The sequence below is a fragment of the Lepidothrix coronata genome, unplaced genomic scaffold (assembly GCF_001604755.1).
Source record: "Lepidothrix coronata isolate B3197 unplaced genomic scaffold, Lepidothrix_coronata-1.0 Scaffold17, whole genome shotgun sequence".
Lineage (NCBI taxonomy): Eukaryota > Metazoa > Chordata > Aves > Passeriformes > Pipridae > Lepidothrix > Lepidothrix coronata.
In genome coordinates, this window is record NW_016690197.1 from 3,039,037 (window position 1) to 3,055,517 (window position 16,481).

The 16,481-nt window shown below is 36.7% G+C and overlaps 1 long non-coding RNA gene across 1 annotated transcript in view; it reads left to right on the forward strand.

Moving 5' to 3' along the window:
• LOC108493511 overlaps positions 1 to 11,170 on the forward strand; it is a 33,340-nt gene extending 22,170 nt beyond the window's left edge. Inside the window, exon 3 of the long non-coding RNA XR_001873500.1 lies at positions 11,122 to 11,170. This is a non-coding gene — a long non-coding RNA (uncharacterized LOC108493511). The remainder of the gene's footprint in view (positions 1 to 11,121) is intronic.
• The last annotated feature ends 5,311 nt before the right edge of the window (positions 11,171 to 16,481 follow it).

Genomic DNA, 16,481 nt, shown 5'->3' on the forward strand with positions numbered 1-16,481 from the left:
ACCTGATGAGGAACGTGCACCCTCTATCAGTTTGACATGCATTCAACACACAGTGCTGCCCACCGCTCATCCCGGTCAGTCAACACACTTCTGCTACAACACAATTAACCATCAACACTGCTCCCACAGCTTCTACAGCTGTGTCAGCTATTCTTTTGACAGACCTGTAATTTCCCAAACCTGTAACCTGCCCAGCAGAAATCCTTGCTCAGCACCTTTGTGGTACAACTGCTTTGGCATCATGTAAAGGAAATATTTATGCTACATTGTACCAAACCAGATGATTATGGAACTCCTGCAAACACTAGAAAGGAACTAGGAACAGTATAAAATCCCAACTACAAACAGTGACACCTATGCAGGCAGGTACACAATGTCCAAATGTTACCATTACAAAGTGAATCGTCCTTCACATAACTAGAAGTGAAAAAAAGCTCAATATATCAGGACATTTGATACAGTGCAAGGTTTCATCTTGCAAACCATTGTTTACTCTCCATTTGGGATTTCTCCCCCCCTCCTTTTTTTTTTTTGAGTTTTCTCATTCTTGGGCTCATCATAGACCATCAGTTTCCCAAACTTCCTTGGAGGGATTTTTTTTTCTAAGTCTGAAGTCAAATTATTGTAAAAGTCTATGCTTTTTACACCCCACCCTTGATTGGTAATAGACATATTTCATTGTTTGCAATATCTCTTTTCAAGATTGTAACTTGGATCTTGTTGGGCTGCTAAAATAAACAGCATTGTCTGACTGCTATTCAGTCTAGTTTTTACTGTGTGCCTGCAAGAAGTCTACTGAAGTACAACAGTGATTACCTAAAATGCACAAGATTTTTCCTGATTTGCTTTCAGTTCTCTTGACCTCATTTTACTGGGTGCCAACAGAAATTCTTGATGGTAATAGCAGTAGATGAGAGATTGCAAGAATTCTCTATGGAACAAATCAGGGTAGCTTGAAATCAGATACACAGGACTCCCAGAGAATTGATTAAGGGCCTTGACCCTTAACCAGGGGGTATTAGAGCCAGATGAAACAGAGAAAACCACCTTGATTACTCCACTCAAGTTCTAGTCACAGCAGAAGCAGTGTGAAGCTCTCTCTATATGGCAACTCTGCCACTGTATTATAGACTTTATAACAGTTACTTGTAAACATGTGCTCCAAAAACATGGCAATGCAAACACCCAGGTTCCACTACAACTATTTCAAGTATCAACAGCTGCATTGTACTGTGAGCTTCCTAGGAATTACTGCACATAGTGACTTTAGTATATAAGAAAAAATACACTGAACTCCTTAAGGTATCCTTCTAAATCATGTGTAGTTTCATTCCAAGTTTTAATGTCAACTGAACCAGCATAATTTACTTATTTTCAGTAGTTTCATGGTATACCTCTACAATTTCCCAATTCACCAAACAAAAAATTAACCAAAGAGTTCTTCAAAGTTATTAATCTACAGGTGTAATTCTGAATGATTATTCATTTGCCTCATTCTGAATAAATGTTTAGCAAGGTGTAAGTAAGAAAAAGATCTAGTCTAGATGGACTAATTTAAAACATGGAACTTCAATTTTTCTATTACTATTGGGAATGTTGCACATGCGCCATTTCCTTTCTGTATTAACTGCTAACACCATTTTTTTTTAACATTCTCCCCTAGTTGATTTTATAATTAAGGCTCACCAGTTTCAATTTGAGGCTTAGATATTGTACCTTCCTTATAGACAACAGAGATTTCAGACTGAGAACAAACAGAATTAATAATTCCACTTGTGTGTCTCCAACACACACCACAGTTGTCACTGCAGATTATACATGTTTACATACATGTTGAACAAGTATTTGTGCATAAATCTAAAAATTTAAAAAAAAAAAGTGAGAGTGGTATACTCTATACTCTAAGTAGTGGTAACAAAGAAAATCTTGTTCTTGTGTTCCATCAAGTCACTGGGGATAGCGAGTTTGTTTATTTAGCTAAATGTACTCAATATAGTCCTCTTTGTCAATGTTATTCCTCTTTAAACCTCTACTTGTTGTTTAAATCAATTCCAAACTACAGCAAGAGGAAAAAGTTACTTTGCTTTCATGGAAAATTTGTCCACAGTTTACTATGAGATGGAGAGCTTTATGTCTTTTTTGCAAACTCTTTTTTTTTTCCTCTTTTCCTTCTTCTTCATCCCACATATTTAAAATCAAAAGCAATTTTTTATTAAAAAGAAACCGCAAGGGCTTTGTTGAATTCATTATATAACTTTGAGAAGACATGGTACCAACATTTACTTAGGGATTGTAAGATTGATAGTTAGGAGAAACAAGTGAATAAGTAAAATATTCATAAAAGAAATGGCAATTAAAATAATATCATTAAGAATTTTTTAAGTCCTTTTATAGTCCTAGGGCATCAAATCAGTCCCTAAAATATACTGATAGCAAATCACTGAAATTAATGAAAGGACTCCAGAGAGTTTGGTTGATTCAGACAGATATTGCAAAAACCAGAACCAGAACTTTTTATCTCTAATTCTCCTTATTGTTCTGAGGAAGAAATAAGTCATGCTGGAAAGCTGCAGTCACAAGGTTCTGCTAGGAGCTGTAAAGGATGAATGTAATAAGGGTTTCTGTCCCACATCTCCCACATGAAGAAGTTCCTTTAGAGAATACATGAAAATTAATTATCATATTGAGCTACTACCCCTAAAGCCATGGTAACATTTCAGAAAAATGCAGCTTTTTACTTAACCCATAAAATGAACATACAACTTGTAGCTCTCAATGTTACTAAACCAAAAACAAACAAAGGCGTTTTTTATTTCGGTACAACTATGCTCTTGTATTTTCCCAGGCAAATCTTAGTAGAAGCCCATTCAATTTTACAAGAAACTTTAATTTCAAGGCCTAATGAACGTGATGAAGTCTCAGGCAATAACATGCATCAAAGCCTGAATGTGTCATTCTTCCCTTTCAACACATAAAAAGATGTTTGCTCCTCAACTATTAGACACGTGAACCCCCATGGGCTACAAGAAACAGTTATTGTAACTGCAGCCATTTATTCTATTAAAGAATTTCTGAAATGTTGGAAAGACTTTTCTCAAAGTTAACAGTGTGATGAAAGACCACATATTGGGAGAGTAGAATTGGTTTTGGAATGCTGGAGTTGAAAAAACATAGGCTTAGGAAAAAATATTAAATCTTCAAAACATTCTCTGCTCAGTATTGAAAGCAGAAATGGAGTCTTTGATGTAGAAATAAGTATTTACAATTAAAATAAAAGGCTATTATTATCTTACTTTCTTTAATTCAATCCTTTTGACTGAACATTCTGAAAGAAAAATAACAACATATATCTGAACTACTGGTGAAAGGCATGATTATCCACTTTAATTTTGCTTTAGCTGCTGCTTAATGTTCGTTAATTATTTTCATGTTTAAAAGGCTTTTTCTCCCCTATAACACTAAAATTTAATTCCCAGATAAACTGCAGCTCCCGAAAAGAAAACCTGACACGTGAATTTTGTTTATCTGACTGTCAATCTCCTGTTGTTACAAGTCTGTGGGAGAAAATCCCAGCTGGTGTACACTGATAAAATTCAGCTGATCCCATGGAAGCTGGGCAACTTGCATTGAAGGTCCAATATTTGATTATGAGACTTCACAAACCTCTGTTCTGTTGGGAGATACAGAGTTCAGTTCAGAAGAGAGTATTGACTACTTCTAGATACCTTGCCCTAAGCTGTGTATCGATCATCTAATTAGTCATTTAGATTACTTCAAAGTAAATCCTGCTTTAAGAGTCTTTTCCCTAACCTGGTAGCAGTCTCAGCCTCCCACAAAGATTCTCACTGCAAGTGAGGCAGTGCTCAGAAATACCTCAGAAAAAAATACATTAACAAAGGTCTGCTCCATTCCCTTGCAACAAACACATTTTACTTGCACTAATCAAGCCCCAGGGTTATTGCCAGAGCTCCAGGGCATACTTTCTAATCATTCTGACATACTAATAAACTAGTGATATTTGTAATTTGAGCTCGTTAAAAAAATCTCCTGGATTCAACTGATCACTAAGTTGACCTATGTCAGCACATGAAAACATCAGTAGCAGCACTTTGACACCATTCAACCAGGATTACCTTCTCTATTATAGTGCTTCCCTAAGTTCTTATGCAGGATCTCTATTTCTAAGTGTCCTTTTGTGGAATTCAGGTATTTATGTATTAACATCATACACTTAACAGTTTTCCCCTGAAAACTCCTGAGGACTTAGATATGCTCTGAACCATTTTCACCAAATAATTGCAGCAGGCTGAAATATAGTGAATGTTTTCTTATGCCTTTGCTCTCACTGTATTTGCTTGCACATATCCAGTGACAATGTCTAGGCTCTAACAATGCAGGCATTCTTGTTTCAATTGTTAAATAAATACTAGCAAATAACCACCTGTGCAACAGTGCTGACCCTTTGTTGAATAAAAATAAATATTGCAGAGCAAAGGTAGCTTTTGCAACTTTCCTAACTCATGCTTTATTACTTTGCTATTATTTTCCACCATCTCATTCAATTGGAGATTTCCTGTAACATGTATCTCACTAAAAACATCTTAATTCACCCATTGGATTGTAACCTATGATCAGAATACATCAAGTGTACGATATCTAATAGCAACACAGACACCCTTGTGCGCTTGCCCTCCCTCTACCCCTCCATTATGGACCAGGCAAAGAGTTTTCTGATTGTTGGGGGAATTGCAGGGTATGTTTGCAGTTCCAAATTCGTCTATACAAAGTACAAACTGGCTTAGTTATGTTTAGTAGTTAAAATCCTTCTATAACCCTATAATTCAGGCTGGGACTATGGCTTCCCTGTACTAACAGCTTTCAGTATTGTCTGCATGTCCTTATCCTGAGAAGGAACACTGGCTATCTGATGGTCACAGTCACAGCTCACATTTTTCTGAGACACTTCTCTTAATTTCCTTCGTAAGTTTAGGATGTGGAAATGGAGAAAATAATTATCCAATGTTCAGAACTTTGCATGTTCACTTACATCTATGTATTCTGTGGAACCTTAGCAAGTATCTCACCCACTTTACACAGTACAGGTAAATTTCCATCCCTAAAAACATTCCTTCATGTATGTTTTTTTAGACACTGATATTGTGAGAGAGTTTTTGAAAAAGCTGTATTGTTCTGTGGGCTCTAGCCTGCTTTTTCTGAACTCGGTTCTTTCATACAAAGACTTCTGGGAGTGCCTGAACACATGCATGCATGTGTAGATAGTGACACCTAGAAGAGAAATGCAATTAATTAGTCTGCAAGGCGAATAAACATACAGCTGGACGGAGCTCCGCCAGAAACAAAGGTGTACACACTTTTGCTTCAAGATCAGAAACTCATCCTGATATTTAGGGAAAAGTAAGACTGAGATTGCAAAAGCAGGAGGGGAAAAGAATACCTATTTTTAAAAGAGTAAAGGAGTACCTGAGGATCACAGACCACCCAGCCTTATCTGATACTTAGGAAGATCCTGGAAGAGTTGCAGCATTCTGAGCATAGTGATAAGTAAATAAAATAATCCCCTCCATGAGGGAAACAAAACACAATCCTACAGCAAGTGAATTTCCTGCTAGCTGGCCCAATGAAGAAGGTTCAGCAATAGATGTGCCACACCTCAGCTTTGGTGAGGTATTTGACATTGACATTACAAAAAACTAGAAATATTTGCACAATGGCCAGCAAAAAAAATCTCAGAAACTAATAGTTTATGACTTGGTATCAGACTAGAGGACTTGAAGTGAGGTCTTTCAGAGATTTTTTAACTGTTCAAGCCACAAGGTCTATAAATTATTTGAGTAATAAAATAAACACACATTAAAAAAAAAAAATCACACACTGCATTGTACTGGGATAATTTAAAAGGATTTTGAAGGAGATGATCAAAATTTGAAATAACCCTGGACAATCAGAAAAATGGTTTAAAATCTGTAAGACAAATTCAGTTGGAATCAGACCAAAGCACTACCCATAGGAAGGGGAAATAAAGAGCATAAATAAAAGAAGGGAAGCAAACCATCAGATTATGCCAGGAAAAATCTGGTTGTTAAGTTTAAACCTGAATAAGGGTCAACATTTTGGGGCACTTATTCTGAAATGTTCTAACAGGAGTATTTTAAATCTGAAGCAGAGCAAATTGCTCTGCTTCTCCTCACCCTGGTGAGAGCTCAGCAAGAACAGTGACTGTGTTTTGGTCTGTCTGCTTAAGGCACACAAAAGCAAACTACTGAATCCTGAGGAAAACATTAAAAGTCATAAAGGCTTAAAAATGTGAACTAAAAGGAAAGGCTGCAGGAATTCAGTAGGGTTAGTCTAGAGAAGAGTAATCTTCCAAGTAACATGTCAACAGTTCTCTAATGTGAAAGCTGATAAAAATGCTGTAGCTATAAATTGTTCTCTACTCTCACTGGGAGAAGGGAAAAGACAAATCAACTTTGCTTGCAGAAGAGATTTCAGAAATTTTGGGGAAAAAATTCTAATTCACAGTGTTTCTGTGTTTATCATTAGTGTCCAGGGAAGCTCTGTCACTGCTTAAACAATGAAGGACAAAACATCTCTCATGAACGCTGTCTCACTGAAAGGAGATCAGCTACATAGAAATGTCTTGTTGGTGCTACACTTCTAAGATTCGTATGCATTCTTTCACTGAAAGACACAAAACAAAATACTGAAAAATACTGTACAATACTGGCATTTGCAGTTTCACAGTCAACATGTCAAGCCATTGTTTCTCCATCTTAAAAGAACTGAAAGCCCAGATGTTCCATGAAGTGTTTAAATTGCATTGATCATCACCTGTCCTGCACTGTGTATTCTTTTGCACATTCAAGCTGTGAGCACTACACACATTCACGCAGCTTTACAGTGAGAATGATAGGTAATAGGAACTTTTCCCAGATTTATGTATGTGCCAGTCCTGAATAGAAAATTTCACCATAAGTAGCTTATTTGCTTGCTTTTTTGAGCTTATTTTTGTCTTTGAAAGAGTTTGAGTAACAGCTAAGCCATTTTCTGCTATTCAAAACAAATATTTTAAATCTGTCTGGTCTTTTGTAGATGAATCTTGTAAACAAGATATAAAATATTCACAGTAGACATATTCTTTTTTAAACCCCAATTCACAATGTCCATTGCTATCATGTCTGAAACCCATGGAATTTAGTGCTGATGCTGCTTTTCCTCCTAGTTAAATACTTGTATTATCAGGAAAACAACACTGTTTTTACTGTTGATTTTTCATGGAAACTTCAATACTGTATATTTTCTTTCTAATGATATTTGGGGGGAACAGTGCAATTTTCTTAATTAGTAAATGTGATTAATAATGGTATGTTATTCCAGCCATTATGTCTGCAATTTAGCCTTGGCAGTGCTTGTAGTGTACTACAAACATATTCCCAAAATTTAGTACTGCTTAGCAATCTTACTGTCTCTGCAGGTAATTGCTTAAGATATGCAAATAAGCATACAGTCATATATATCTGCCTTCTCCTGACTGCATGCTGAAACACTTTCATCACCCTCCACTGCCAATCATCCTCCAGTTATTCCCCTCATTAACTTCTTGAGCCCAGTTTTTTTCAGTTAGGGGCCTCTTGCTCAACTTTTGGGAGAAAGAAAGTCAGGAGAACACACAAAACCCAAAGAAACACCCCCGTAAACACACCTCTCCCCCAGACAACAAATCTATTTCTGATGTCTTCATCTGGTGTTGGTGGCACAGCCAGAAGGCTACAAGATACATTAAGAAGATACATTGATTACACAAATTCAGTCTCTCTGAATACAGAGGTAAGGAAGGGAGGGAGGAACAGAGAAAAAGCTTTTACCCAAGATAGCCAAAAGCCTACTAAATATTTAACCTGCAACCTGATGTAAGAGGCTGAAGTTCAAGTTCTTGTTTTAAGACAGCTTTCAGTGGTGTCCATGGATTTGACTACTTTCAGTAGTCATTAGAGTTGTGAAACTCTAGATAAACTTCTTTCACATTTTTAAACAGACTTTAAAATACTGAAATTAGTTTGATATATCAAAACAAAAATCATAGTTTTAGTCCATTATATTCTTCATGAAAAAAAGAAATAGGTTTCCTAATAACACTTACCTGAAGACCTTGAAAGCTTACACAGTCAAAAGGACAACTCTTTGCAGTGATAATGTAGAAGAAAAGAAGCAGTGGCAACAAATCATGAAAAGGGGACGAGAACTTTAGCCTGCCTCCTAGATGAATTACTGCCTGGAGACTTGCTAGCAAGGATTTCTTTTTTTTCCACTTTATTTCAGTCTGCGAGGTCTTTTACCTTGCACTGAAGTATCCTATGCATTCCCATCAAATGGGGAAAGGAAATGAAGAGACATCCTAAATTTGCATCGACCAGTGGAGGCACCAATGAACGGGTGGGGCAATTTAGCCCTCATCATCCCCCTCACCTGAGGTGCAGGGGCACCACAGCTGCTATCCTCCAGCTGGGACTGAGTCAGCCAAAAGGTCTCAAGTATTTCTTAGTATTCCTCTCCTTTGTAGGCAAACACACTCCTATTCTTGCAAAAACAACCTCTTCTCTACACATCACTGGGTGAGGAGGAGCAGTTACTGCTTTGGCAACACACCCCCGTATCTTCTCAAAAAGATGGTGGTGGGCTAGATAGGACCTAGACACTCTCTTGATTAGGCTGGGTTACAGCATTGCATCTGTGTGCTGTATTTAACATACATCAAAAGTATTCATCAATTGAGCATTTTTGTTGATAACCATATTCGAGACCCTTAATTTCCCTTAGAAGCTCTAATGAAAAATGGATCACATTTGAAAAGCTGGGCTGTAGTGTGTGCCCAGTGAGATCCAAATGCATGAACTGCAGAGCACTGTCTGCCAAAACGGTCAGCCCTGCCTGCTACATTTCTTGGAAGAACGTATAATCATCATGGTTCATAAATGGCTACTGTTGCTACAAAACAAGTCAATTTTTCTCTTGTTCTCTGGCTTTAATTTTAAAGGCATAACACCACATGCAAGCCAAAGAAAAAAATGTTATTAAAATATTTATTTTACAGAGGGTGCTGTTTGCTTGTCTCCTAAGTAGAAGGGTGATGAGAAAGTGAATTAACTGATATTTCAGTACTCAGACCATTTCCAGTGACAGTGACACACTAGCTAAGGAGGATTTTATGCCTGTTTCAATTTTAGTGAGATCTGAAACATCTTAAATTGGCTGTGTCTGCCAAACCCTGAGAAAGGTTTAGTTGTGAATCTCCAGACAAAACCAGAATGCAACCTACTTGACTCCATACCTGTCAAAACTCATTAAACATTTATGATGAGTCATAAACCCTTGTTAAATCTTGGTGGGATGTTGCAGCAGGGGGTCCCCTGTTCTATTCTTCTGTCTGTGTGTGTGTATATATTTATATATATATATATATATAATTATGAAACTGACCCAACTACAAGGGAATGCCACAGTCACTCAAATATCTCCTATTATACCAAGAACAAATGAGAAAGACATTGATCTGGCATCTTGGTTCAGTAAAATATTTTTTAAAGAATGTTGCAACTAGCCAAAGTACAATTGTCCTGTCTACACAATCCCAGTTCAGGATGCTTGTCCTAGTGACTAAATCTCTTGAATATTTGAATAAATACTATCAGACATAGAAATGTTTTCTAGAAGAAAGCTTACAAGAAGATCTCTAACAGTTGAGAATAATCATCACTGGTGAATTATTTCCCCTTTCCTCCTTCTTTAACTTTGGCCCATCAGAAGTTTCCTGACTCCAGCATTATGAGTTATAGATGATCATCAAGTTGAGCACCAAAAATGATGAGCTGAGCTTAACAATTTGCACAGTGTCAGAGCTGAGTTAATATACACACACGGTTCGGGGTTTACTAGTTTGGCTCAGCACTATGCTCACTGACTTCAGGTCTCTGAGTACAAGAGGAATACTTTTACATCTGCTTGCAGCAGGAATATGCAAAGCAAATGATTTCACTGATATCGGTGTGAATAAGACTATTTAGACTATATTCTCATTTTCAGATTCTGTACACTAGTCTCAAAAGGAAAGAAATTAGATATGCTGAGCCTCTGAGAGAGTAGTTTTTTCAAAGCACTTCCTTTTATATCAGTTTTAATGAGGTTTTAATTACACTTCTCTTCCTCAGGCAGTGCATACCTTTTCACAAACTGGATGTACTGTTTTGTGTAGCCTTAAATAAACCCTCTGAGCAAAGTAAACGTTTGGTACCTAACTTTAATACTTTTGTATTAAAGTATTAATGTTTGGCTTGAACTTGTTTCATAATTACTTTATTGCTCTGGTGGACCTTCACTGGATTGCAGCCCGTCATGGAGCAAACACTCTTTCCACTTATGTCTCTAGCCCACATCCAATTGCCTCGTTCTAACAGGCTGTGGAAACACTGTGTTCATGGCAAGGCACCATTACAGTTTTCCCAGGATGCCAACTCCCTCTACACAGCTGATCAGAAACTTCAAAACAGTACTTAAGATCTCCACTGGCTGTGTGCTGTTGTTCTGAATGAGCTCGAATTTTTCTCTGGTAGGATAAGAGGACCAGGCTATGTAAGGGGAAGAAGATCATTTAAATCCCCATGTAGGGAATGAATTGAAGCTGAGGATTATGTTCTTTAGAGTCAAAACAACCAAGTTATAGATTAGACTACAGAAACAGCTTGACATGCATTTACTTACTTTTACCTCAGAGGAGCTGTTGTGGTGACCACCAAACTTTAGAGCCTCATTTTTACATCTTAAAACTCTACTTTCTACATCTTGAAGTGTGTCTAGACTATCCTCTGGAACTTGCACATTCCATCCTTTTGGATGGAGTTATTCAAGTAAGTTCAGCCCTGGCTGTTCCCAACTCAAGTGTTAAATGAAGGATACCACTGCAATAGTCTAATCTGTACTCCCAGCAGAAAGTATTTTGAGATTCAACTACACAATTCACTGTCAGCACTGCTGACTGCTCAGTTATGAACATGATTGACAGCTTAGAACAAAATAGAGGCTGCAGAAATAATCATAAAATATTTTCAGGAAACACAAGAAAAGCTACACGGGCAGTTCAGGATTTAGTGAAGTCAACCAGAGGTCTACAACTTTTATCATGAGCATGTGAGTAATGTGTTATAAAAAAGAATGTATGTGTTTGAAACTTACCTCCTATTCATGAATCTTATTTTAAAATGGTTTGATATTTGAGAATAACTTTGACACACACTCTTGACACTGGTTTACTCAGACTGGATTATTTCTGAAAGTCAAATCTGGCCATTCTTTATTCAAAAATTTGAGAGTTTTTCCTTTCAAAAACATCTCTATTTTGAGCCCTAGTACTGCATGTTACTGAAAGAATGTTTACTGGTAAGCAACAATTCATAACAGATGCATTTTACAAGATCATTTTCATTGTAATTCTTTTGGAGAAAAAAATTACAGATCTATTAATCTTCTGGCCAGCTTTTTTTTCTTAGTGAGTTATATTTTACAAGCTCTCCTAATACATCAGGTATGTTTGACTGCCAGCAGCTTGCAATCCAACACCTAGACTTGCCCTTGTGAGTCATATATTCAAGGACAGCTCATTTCAGGATGCTCACTCACAGATGTTAATGTAAGATGAGCTGTGTTCCATTAATGGGATTCCCAATAAACAGCCACCTAATTGCCAGTCAGAAAACCTCAGTGGGTAAGTCAAAAGTATAGAGTCAAATTAATCCTTGCAGCCATAAAATCTACAGAAAGAAGATGAGTTTACAGTAATGTGGTGCTGAAAGCCCAGCACTACCATAAACAAACCTGCACTCTTCAATGCAACACCAATGCCTGTCACTGTGCTTGCACTTTTTTTGAACACCACCACATTTTCTCTGATAGTATAAAATTTTCATACTCTTTTTCCACTGACTTGTTTTCTTTCTCATATAGGTCTAACTCCTCTGCCAATTAAGTCAGTGAGAATTTTACAGTTGACCTACATGGAAGAAATACTAGCATAAGGCTTATTGAGTTACAATTTCCACACAGGTTACATTAAAGTGGTGGGTTTTTTTCACTTCACAGGTTAGAGAGCTTTTAAGGAATATCTGTAAATGAATAAAGTAACTAAACACAAGTCAGATATCAAAACCCTCGACAAGATTAATTTAGTGACATTGAAGCTAGTATTCAGAGCAATGCAGTTTCATAAACAATAATAGACTCTTATCCAGAAAATTAATGGTATCTGAAAACATACTAAAGGATTTTATATCTATTACAGTAATGAAAGATGATGACTTAAAAACAACTTTAAATGGTTTCATTTAAAACACTAATAAAATCAAAGTCCTTTGTCCATCAGGAGTTTCTAAAGCCTTTACTCAAGATCATGAGGCATGCAAAAACCCCAAGGGTCCCTCTTGCATTAAACTGTATTTTGCCTGGTGCTGGTGAGACTGCTACAAGATAGAAGGTTTGTGAGGATATGGGTTTGAAGTATTACAAATGACTTTTTAACTGCATATTGGTGCCATTTTATTGATAATGAGGGATTTGCTGACTGTTTGCCACTGACATTTTAAGAAGCTGTTCTGTAATCCAGAGTGATCTCCTACTCTAGAGAATTCATTTTTAAGCTAGGATCCAGAGGGAAAAAAGCAGGCGTTTGGCACAGTATGACATTTTGATTTATTTTGAAGAGTTTTTAAAGGATTTACCATCTAAAGTAGCAGGATAGATTAAAAAATACATAAGGACATTTTCATTAGAGATTGGCTGCTCTCAAAAATTCAGATGCTTTTATATAAAGCACAAGAGTTCAGACCCTCATCTGAAAGTGTTTCATGGAATTCAGGTCTTTGAGGTGCATCAAGGTCTTCTTTTGAGACTTCCCATTCTTTATACATCCTCTTGTATCAGCCATTTAACAAGTTGTAAGATGAAGATAAAGGCAGACTTGCATGGATTTCCAGGAGTTTTGGATCAGGCAGGCACTAACAGAGCGTCCTTTCAGCACTCTGATCAAAACTAGTAAGAGCCAGGAACTTTATGAGACCCTAAGGGGACTGGCAGTGGAGGCACAGAACTTTTCTTTAACTTCAAGAGAGTTCTATTATGGTTACCTATAAAACCAGAACAAATACAGTTTTCCTGAAATTGTTTTGCTTTTTTCAACTGAATTGTTTATCCAAGGTTTTCTTCTCTACTTTTTCTACAATAACTTTTCTACAATAACTACTCTGGCACGGTTGCCAAAGGAATGTGTCAAGCATTGATTGGGGCACTGAAGTGACTTACTAGTAAACATTAGAATGTAACACAAAGGAAAAAAAAAAAGGAAGAAAAGGCAGGCAGGAGGTAGGAATCAAGAAGGGGGAGATGTCAATGTCTCTGAAAGAAGCAGAGCAGCAGAAGATCATGGACCTGTAAAATGGAGCAACAAGAAGAATGAAGTAGAAATAGTGAACCAGTACATAGGCTTTGTGCTACAATTGTGCTACAATAAACAAGCTCTTTGTTGTCCCAAAAAATATGATCCACTGATTATTATAGCCTTATGATTACTATCAGTGACTAACTCTCATAATATGTGTCTAAATACATTGACAAGGACTCTCAGAACTTTCTGTGCCTCAACAAAAGCTCAAAATTCATTTTTTTTACGTCTGTATTGAATAATAATTTTCCAAATATGCTATGTGGAATATCTGAGACTTCTCAGTCGGCCTTTTCCATAATGAATTTTGGAGCCTAGCTCTTAACATGCAACTAAGATTCTTTTTTTAAACATGGTATAATGTAATAATGTGCATACTGCTTTAGGAAGAGGAAGAACACAAGAAAACCAATAAACAAGATGTTGATTTCACACCACAAATTCACTGCCTGAAAGGAAGGATCTCCATAAAGGAAGTTGATAATACTGGTCTGCTTGCCATCCTGAGAAAAGACATCACTCAGTTGCTGGTATAAATTTGTTGAGTAGACATGTAACTATTGCAATATTTATTCATTTTCATGCTGTCAATAGCAACAAATTGTGTCCTTGCATTCTTTGGTTAGAAATGGGCTGCTTTTCTTTTTTTTTTTCTTATATACCTCCAACACCCCAGACACTTTGTCAGCCACATCTGTAGCTGTGAACTCCTAGCAACAGCATTTCATTAGGTATGAAACAACAGCAGTCACTGTAAAATATCAAGCTTAAAGAAGAAACTCCAGTTGTCTAGGCTTATGAAGCCTTCAACAAATCCTCTAGTATCCCATTAAATATTTTTTTAAACAAAACAAAACAGAACACTAGCAACAACCACAGCAAAACAACAAAACCACTAGCAAAACACCCCTCTATAGCTCTATGACATACATATTAAGAATTTTAATACTGCAAAAATGAAACATGGGCAAGAATTTCCAGTTGGTTTCTGTAAAACATTTTTCAGCTTTTTTCAGTAGAACTTCTGCTTGTATTCACACATAATGAATTCCAGTAGCTCTGTTGTAATGTAAGATTAAAAGTAAAAAAAAAAAAAAGGGTGTATGGCAAAAACTTTATGGAAAGATGAGCTCTAGGAATGACAATATAAAAGAAAATAATGAAAATAAATGGGCAGATCTATTGATTGAACCAACAAATTAATCAGCTATGGTCCTCCAGAGGGTCTGGTGACAAGGAAAAAAATAAAACTCCAGATACTGAAAGATTAGAGAAAATTGAGCAAACTCCACACAAATCCAGAGGAAGATATTCTAAAATTTTAGTACAAACAGGACTTCAAAGATCCCTTAAAATCTCAAATTATTCTATGATTCTACAATTCTTCCATTCTGAGTTAAAAGCAGCTTCCTTTCCTGTATGTCATGAAGCAGTTCTTTAACCAAGTTTTGTGCTTTGTAGAACGAGCACAGGAGAGTCTTTATCCTCTATTTGCTGCTTCTATTCAAGTAAAATTACAGTGTCATATGTCCACATTTTATTTTCTCTGTTGTACTCTTCAGTTTGTTGAAAATTAAATTACCATGGAAAACACCCAAAAAATATTAACATAAACATTCCATCTGAACTACTTGAGAAAGCATTAACTTTGTTTAGATATTCTGTAGCTTGTTCTCCTGTAGTGAAAAGATGCATATTGAGATTACTTTACAAAAAAAAAAAATCGAAACAGAATAATTTCATTGTGAAAATCAGGCAAAATTACATTCTTGGTAGCCATTTACAACATTCCCTATTATATGAAAGCTTTCTTATATTACATTATTGAGCATGATTTCAGTATGTGTTATATATTCCCAGTTTTTGAAAGTTTATAGACTGTACCAAAGCACATCAAATCAACCAGAACATAGCTGTTTGCCACTCCACTCTCTAGCACAACAATTCTATTTTGGACATTTTTATTTTGACATTTCTAAGTCTTCAGACAGTTTTCCCTCTGCTATATCTGAAATTGTGTTTAGTGCTGTATGGAGAAAGGTGTTAGTGATGAGATTTACATTTTCAGAGTCTGATATAGTTTATTTCATCAAATAGAAACAGTTCCATTAAGAGAAACACAAGCTGCCCTGATGATGTGTGCTTCAGTTGTGACTGTGAAGGTGAGAAGGCAAATTTATCTTCCTTTGCATTCAAAGCTTGATCCCATTGGAATCATTGGAAAACATTCACATTTTTGTACACAACCTCAATACTGAACTAATATGTGATTTGTGTTTAGTGATTCATGGAAATACAAACATGTTGGACAATTTTTCCTTTAGATTGTTTCTGCATCAGACTCAAACTTTGGACGTGGTTAACAAATTGGGGCACTGAACAATAACCTCTTTAGCAATCACCGTGGGTTTTGCTGTTCCAAAATTAGCTAGTATCTTTCCAGCATTGCAGGACTGTTACCCTGACAATTATGAGACTCTAAGATAAACCAGAAAAAAAAAAATGCATCTTACCTACTGGTCTGCCTCCATCAGGTAAATATTACTGGAGAAAAGTGTTCCTTTCCTTCTCTTTGGAGACAACAGGGCAGCTTCCTTCCTGAGAGTCTTCGTATCTCTGTTGTCCAGCCACAAGTAGCACAACTAAATCCTCTTCATCAGACAGAGAATTCTTAAAACAGAGCAATTCAGCATTCTCCCAAGTGTTTCCTACTGCCAGTTTCATCCTGTCAATGTGTAAATTATCTGCTCTGTTCAGCCTGAGAGGAATCAAGACATGGAGTAAGATTTTATCAGGCCTTTTTCTCAGGCCTGGTTTTCGGTAGGGCTCAGGAAACAGGAGGCTTTTGGCAGAGGAAAACTGATAGGGAAATTTCCTCCTGCAAAGCTGCAAAATTAAGCCCTCAGCCTCTGAGTCTTCACTGCAGAGCAGTGATGAACAAAGTGTGGTGGGACAACTCCATCCTGCATCCTCCTCCTCG